Genomic DNA, 8093 nt, shown 5'->3' on the forward strand with positions numbered 1-8093 from the left:
CACCAGCCTGAGCCTCCCTCCCTGAGACAACGCTGGAGGTAAATCCATGCCCCCTTTCCAAGACGCTAGGGTGGGGAGGCTGCTGATCACATTCTAAGGAAGAGGGGAGCACCTTGATTCCCACTGATTTCACTGAGCTGGGGGGAAAGGAGAGAATTTGCTGATATTTTTCCTGAATTCTACCAAATGCACACTAGCTTGGATATTGATCACACATGAGTTCAGGTCCCAGTTCTGCCACTTTCTAACTGTTTCACTTTCGACCAGTTACCAATTTCTCTGTGTCTGTTTTAAATCTGAAGAGTGGGGATATAATGCTCACACTGAGGCCTCCCTTGACGTGCTATTATGAGGATTAAATGAAACACCTGTCAAACATCCAGTGCAGGGCCTTCTTAGCTAAGTGCTTAGCAAATGCTAGCAACTGTTAACAGCCTGGAAATGTTTGGCACAGAGCAGTGGGGCTTATGTTTTTAAAAGAATTTCCCCATTAATCACGGGCAGGACCAAATCCTGATCCCACAGCCCAGAATTCAGGTCTTGTCATGCCCCTCACTCACCGCCCCATAGTTGCAGCTACTTTGATTAAACAACAGGGAACTCAGAATTGTGAAAACGAAAATCTCCAGGCAAAGACTGGTCTGCTCCTGACCACAGTGGCAGACCCAAACCCAGGGAATCCTCGCAGCTCAGATCTGCTGTTTCTTTCTGCCCTAGCAGCACAGCCCTGAGATCAGGTGGCCCAATTCCAAGTTGCTGACTTTGAGTCTGTGATGCCTCTGCTCCAGTGACCTTTTGTTTATGGGGGAACCTTTAGGATAGTTACTTTTTAATCTCATGAAAAGTCCCTGCAGCCTGCTTTGTGAGGGAGTAAGAACCAGGAGGTTACGAACACCTTGGGGATGCTTGATAATGAGTGGCCCCTCATTATCAAGGAGCTGGTCCTCGGGTGTCTCTGCCAGCTCTGGGCCAGTAAACCTTTTTTTTGTTTTGTTTGGGTTGGTCTCAGTTTTTTATACGTAAAAAAACACCAAAGGATCAAGATGGGGCAGGCCGTATGGCAAATAAAGACACGCCCCACACGTAAGTTAGGGTCCTCAGCCAAACTCTCCTTGACTTGCTCAATAAATAAACCAGTGACTGAGCTGCTCTAGCACATTCTATTCTGGAGCCTAGAAGGGATCCTTCTCATTCCAGGGAACAGAAGACACTAGATTAGTAGCTTCAGTCCCTAGCCCACTTCCCTGTGTCTGTGTCTGCTGTATGTGGTGGGTGACAAGACCACCTCCCACCCCAGAGTCGCTTCTGGGACACTGCCAGGGCCACAAAGGATCCAGAGGTGAAGAGAGGCTTCCGGGGCCCTGATGAACAAAATCGGCCCGTGAGGGCATGGTGTATGTCTGGCAATGTGCCAGCCACTTTCCATCTACCTCCTCCGTTAATCCTCATAACCCCATACTGTGGAACTGTTATTAGTGTGAAGGCTCAGAGGGGTTGAGTGCCACGCTCAAGATACTGGCAGAAATCATCTTAAACCCCACAACCTGATGTGGGAGGGTAAAATATAAAACTGCCTTTACCATTTAACTTCAACTTGCAAATGATGCTGTATTTCCAAAAATTAGGAAATTAGTGAGCAGTGGAGTTCTTTGGGAAAGCCTGGAAAAGGGGAAGGATTTGCAAGGTCCCCGGAGAAGGGGAAGAGGCAAGAACCCCACGTGCTGGGAAGAAGTCCTACATGTGAAAGAAGCAGGGGCAAGACCAGATCAGACTTTTCTTTGGATTCAAAATCCTTTTTTTAAAAAAAAGTTGTTCCTTCTTTGCTCTTTGGAAACTACTGTTCACATGGTTCTGCAGGTTTAATTTCTTCACTCTTCGGCGTTGAGAGAAAATTTCGCTTTTGTTTTTAATAGACTTCTGCAAATCAAACATAGTATTTCTCTTAAACTGAGGTCATCTGGGTGACTAGTGCAAGATTCAGAACAAGGTGAATTCCAGGATGTCCTGACACAACCAGAGGGGACTGTCACTGTCTGGCTGAGCCCCCAGTTTCCCGTAGGAGAATGTTGAGCCCACAGTCAGCCCCCAGCTCCCAGACAGCATGAGTCTCTCCCTCCTCCTCAGGCCCTAAGCTGTAGGTAAGTCTCTGCCTTTGACCTCACAGATCTCTCTGTGACCAAACTACCATGTAGGAAAGTTCCTGGAGGTAAGAGTGTCATGCTTCATCCACTCCTCCAACCAAGATGCCTTACTGCCTTCTAAGTGCAAGGAAGTTGTGGGGCCCTGGAATACAGCTGTGAGCAAGACTGTCCTGGCATTGGAAAGGCATCAGACTTCCCATACTTGAGAGTATAGACTCTGCCTGGATCATAATCTCAGCTCTTGCACATGCTAACTATGTGACCCTTGGGACAGTCACTTAACCTCTGTGTATCTTAGTTTCCTCATGTATACAATGGCGATGATAACAGTACCTATCTCAGAGCAATGAGGATTAAGTGAATTCATGTTTTTTCAAAATTTTTAATATTTATGTATTATTGAGAGAGAGACAGAGCAAAAGTGGGGGGCGGGGCAGAGAGTGAGGGAAACAGATTTTGAAGCAGGCTTCAAGCTCTGAGCTATCAGCACAGAGCCTGACTCATGGCTCGAATTCACAAATCGTGAGATCATGTCAGATGCTTAACCAACTGAGCGACCCAGGTGCCCCAAGTGAATTCATGTTGAAGTGTATCTACTGTGTTTATGATTAGTAGCCAGTAAATCCTATGTATAAGTTAGTACTAAGGACCGTCATGATCATGAAGCTGATAACATGTAAGTGCTGTCTACAGCCAGGGTTAGCACAAGGTGTTTTAACAAGGACACAAGAGGGGTGCATACCCCAGATAGGAGGGCTTCCCAAAAGATGTTACACTTTCAACAGACACATAAAGAATCAGATAACCAAAATGAGGAGATGTGAAGACAGAAGGGGGTCCAGAATGAGGGACAGCAGGTGCAAAAGCATGGAGGCAAAAGTCCGCACTTTCTTTGGCAAGTTTGCTTCATTTGAAGAAATACGTGACAATAAGTCAGTCACCAAATAACAGTTATTACAGACTTTGTAATGTGCCTTAACCATTAATGTAAAAACAGCACAGAATTCAGATTCAGATGACAAAGACCAAGTCTGAACTAAATTTATCTTTGAAAGTTATACCAAAAAGGTCAAAATGGCTCACAAGTTCTCTTTATTTCCAATAGGAAACAAACATTTATGGACCTCACAATCCGGGGTTAATTGGATCATTTCTTGGAAGATTCCTGATCTGTAATGGAAGATATAGCAGAGTCTTGCTTTTTAGTCCCCGCCTGTGTCCCCAGCACCGCACCCTGCATGTGGCAGTTACACAGCAGATGCCTTTGTTTTTCTTTATACTCATAATGCACCGATTTTTAAAAAAAAATTTTAACGTTTTATTTATTTCTGAGAGAGAGAGAGAAGCAGTGTGAGCAGGGGATGGTCAGAGAGAGAGGGAGATACAGAATCCAAACTAGGCTCCAGGCTCTGAGCTAGCTTTCAGCACAGAGCCCAACGCGGGGCTCGAACCCACGAACCGTGAGATCATGAGCTAAGCCGAAGTCGGACGCCTAAAGGACTGAGCTACCCAGGTGCCCCCTAACCGATTTTTTTTTTTTTTAACAAATGCTTTTTCAATGGCAAATGTTAAAATGAATTTTGCCAAAGCCCAGTGCTTCTCTTCCCACTCAATTCACAGAAAGCAAGTTGGGGCGTGCCTCTGATCTCTTGCAGCAGCAAGCTAATCTCCAAAACGAACTCATGGCAGAACAGTGTTTTATAATCAGCTAGCAAATCTCAGCATGAACCAGAAGCATAGTTTAGAAAGACGATAAAAATACAAACAAGCCAGGATGGTACAAGTCAATTCAGTTCAGAGAACCAGCTGGACCTATGATTAAATTTTAATAATAAAATAAAAGCTATAGGAGAAGTCTTCCCAGCAGATAAGAATCTTTTTCAGAAGAACAGCAAGACCTTTTTCTAATTAACAAAGGAGGATTTTGTAGTTCCTGAGATAATAAAGGAAAAGAATTTGAAAATTCATCTAATATGTGGATTTTTGAACAGGTTTTGCCAGAGGGAAATCTTTGTTCACACTAAATATTACCAAGACGTGTGAGTAAAACACACAGAGCTGCTCTGGCTAAAGGCAGGGTCGAGGCCCCAGTTCCAGCTGTCGCCCCCTGACCCTTAGCACTGCTAAAACTGCTCCCTGGGGTCTAATCCACTGCATCTGTCGCTTTACAGAAGAAGAGCCTGAGGCTCAGAAGAAAATCTTTGACTTGTCCTAGGTCACACAGCTAGCTGCTAACAGAGCCAAGGTAAGGTCCTAGGTCTACCACTCCAAATTCAGTGACTCTTCCACGACACCACACAGACGGGGGGGAAATACACTCACTGACATGGAGGGGGTGCTGATGGGAAGTGGACGGAGCATGAAGGACTGCCCTGTTAAATGCACAGGGGACGGGGCAGGGCGAAGGCATGCAGTGGCTCCCAGCTGTTTGGGGGCTCCAAGGTGCCTACTTAAATGAGAAGACAGCATATCCCATTTTTCTGTCGGCCTACTAGCCCGCGACGATTTATTTTGCATGTACAGATCAATAGACCTGAGCTGAGCATCTGCTGTTAGGTGCTGGGCAGCATGCTGGGTATGGCAATACGAAAGCAAGTAAGCCGCCCACCACCCCAGCGCACCCGGGCTAGTACAGAAGACACAATAGGAACCTCAGCTACAGCGAGCGTGAGACCGCAGTCGTGGGCCTGCAGGACAGCTAACCAGGAGAGGGAGGGGCGAAGGGATGAGTCCACTGGGAGAAGCAAAGATGGCCCAGGAGAAAGGCATTCATGCTGTGTTTCCAGGGATGGGCTTGCCAGCAGGCAGACAGGAGAGGAGGGGCTTCTCATTCCTGGAGTTCAGAAACAGGTTTTAAACAGAGGCACGGGATGCCCATTTGCAGTTGAGAAAGATGACCAAGGTGGCATTGTGGAGATCCACAGCGCGAGGAGGCTCCTGCAAAGGGTTGAAAGAGGGGACCAAAAGCAGGGATGGAAAACGGGTGGCTTTCACAAAGAAAATCAGCACGAGGAAAGGAAGCCATAAAGGAGAAAAGGAGGGCTCCCAGGACTCCCACGGTACCAGAGAACCGCTAGAAGGTAGTGCACCAAGGGAGATACAGAACAGTTGAGGGAGAACGGGGAGCCAGGTTTAGCTGCCAAGAATTCAGGGTGCCAGTGGGTGCTCCAAGTGAAGGTGTCCAGCAAGGACATGGGCGTAGGAGTCGTCCGATGGTGCACACGGCACAAGGCTCTCACTTCGAAAGGACGAGCCACTGCCTGTTTTCCCCTCTCCGAAGGCTTGTAATAACTAGAATTGCTGAAATTGTGTGTTGGATGTTTTTCCTTCCCTAAGCTATCTAGTAGAATCCAAACCCTATCAACTTCTACCACGTTAGCTGGAGAACACAGCCACACCCCAGAGAAACTGGCTTGTTCTCTCTGATGTGGGACATCTTCTTTACAGAGAAAGTAAGTGAAACATTGGAGCGGCTTGTAGTATTATAAGGTGGACCCCTGTGTAACCTCGCCTCGGTCAGAAAGCAAAATGTTGGCGGCACTCCAGAAGCCAGGTGTGTGTACCTCTCAACTCACAACTCTGACCTCACTCTCAGAAGTGACCACTGTCCTGAATTTTGGGACTATTGCTTTTCTTTACTTTCTACTTGTTTTTTTTTAAATTTTTTAATGTTTGTTTATTTTTGAGAAAATGAGAGAGAATGCGAGCAGGGGAGGGGCAGAAAGAGAGGGAGACACAGAATCTGAAGCAGGCTCCATGTTCTGAGCTGGAGACTCGGGGCCGGAACCCACGAACCTCGAGATCGTGACCTGAACCAAAGTCGAACACTTGACCAACTCAGCTACCCAGGCACCCCTCTACTTTTAATACCTATGTATGCATCCTCAAATGGAATGATACCATGTTAGCAATACAAGTGACTCATACTACAAGATTAAAATAAATGAATAAAATAACATGATGGTGTGCCACTGGATGGAAGACAGAGATAGAATTGAAAGACTAGAAACAAATCCAAGTATGTAGATGAATTAGATGATACCTATTTCATATCCTGTATCAAAAAAAAAATTCCAAATGGAGTAAGGAGCAATAAAAGTACTAGCGGAAAATAGAAAGGATATTTTTATGTTACCTTATGGTAGATAGGCCTTTCTAAGCATAACACCAGAAGCTAAAGCCATGAAGGAAAAGAATGTCAAATTTGTTTATAAAGAAAGGAAAAGCTTCCATAAATCAATAAACAAAGTAACCAAAATTAAAAAGAAAATGCCAAGTGGGAAATTATATGGGACATAAGACTAGCAAAGCAATTATGTCTTTAGTTCTTACAAATCAGTAAGAAAATAAAACACAACTGGGGTGCCTGGGTGGCTCAGTCGGTTAGGCGTCTGACTTGGTTTTGGCTCAGGTCATGATCTCACAGTTTGTGAGTTCAAGCCCTACATCTGGCTCTGAGTTGACAGCATGAAGCTTGCTTGGCTCCTCCCTCTCCCGTTCTCTCTGCCCCTTCCCTTGCTCAGGCCTTCTCTCACTTTCTCTCAAAATAAATAAACTTTAAAAAATGTTAACAACAAAAGTTTTAAAAAATGTTAATGATGTACTTAAAAGTAGTTTTAATAAGGGAAATATCTTCCATGATGTTAAGGTTTTTTATTAAAAAAAACTTTAATGTTTAGTTTTGAGAAACAGAGACCAAGCACCAGGTGGGGGGGGAGGGAGGAAGTGCAGAGAGGGAGACACAGAATCTGAAGGAGGATCCAGGCTCTGAGCTGTCAGCACTGAGCCCAATGTGGGNGAGAAACAGAGACCAAGCACCAGGTGGGGGGGCGGGGGGAGGAAGTGCAGAGAGGGAGACACAGAATCTGAAGGAGGATCCAGGCTCTGAGCTGTCAGCACTGAGCCCAATGTGGGGCTTGAACCCACAAGGCGTGAGATCATGACCTGTGCTAAAGTAAGATGCTTAAGCGACTGAACCCCTCATCTGCCCCAAGTGTTTTTTAATTAAGAAAGCTGTTAACAGTATGAATGCTAGTCATGTAAAAAAAGTATTTAAAAAAAACGAAGTAGATACCTTTGAGTAGTATAATTTTTCTTTTCTACTTTTCTACATAGTCCAAATGTTCTGCAGTGAAATTACATCCTTTTTATAATTAAAACAGTTTTAAAGGAAAATGCTAGCAAAATTAGGATTCCTTAACAAATTGAATCGTCTCTGGTCAATTGTCAAAATACATATGGAAGACCAGTGGTTCTCGAATTGTAGTGATTCTAGGAGACACCCAGAAGACTCTGGCAATCCCAAACAGTATAATGTGAATATGAATATCTCAACTCAATATCTTCTGATAAGGACCAATTTCTCATATCTCTAAATACTATAATACTGTTCCTTATTTTCTCTCTGAATTTCAACCCTATTGACAATAAACCTTTGCTTTCTCGGTTGCCTGTTGTTCAGAAAAGTCCTTCCTTTTGGGAAATGGCCAGCTCTTGGGAAGCAGCATCCAATCCAGTTCCTTTGTGTCACAGAGGAGATTCCGACAGCACCTGCTTGAGCTCCCTTGCTGCTTACTGCCAAAGTCCCTGCCCCTCCTCCCCAGGCTCCAAAATCTGCCTTGGCTCAGGGTTTTCTCCAACCCCTTCAGTTTTTCAATGCTAATTCTTCATTTATCGGTAAACATTTTATTCTGACTTCCATCTGTGTTCATTTTAGGATGGGGTCATCGTCAGGGAGGGTTAAGACAGAATCTAGGCTACCACATTCGGCTTGCTTTGGGAGCTTAGACTTGATCCTAGAGTCCACAGGTCCCCAAAATTACATCCAGTAATATGATGAAAGCCCAAAGGCGGCTCAATACTACTAGTCAGATTTTAATGTGACTTGTATGGAATTAGCAAGTATGAGTAAGTTTTGAATACATGTGAAGGTAATTTCATCTTCTAGTAGTT

This window comes from Crocuta crocuta, unplaced genomic scaffold (assembly GCF_008692635.1).
Source record: "Crocuta crocuta isolate KB4526 unplaced genomic scaffold, BGI_CrCroc_1.0 scaffold48, whole genome shotgun sequence".
Taxonomy (NCBI): Eukaryota; Metazoa; Chordata; class Mammalia; order Carnivora; family Hyaenidae; genus Crocuta; species Crocuta crocuta.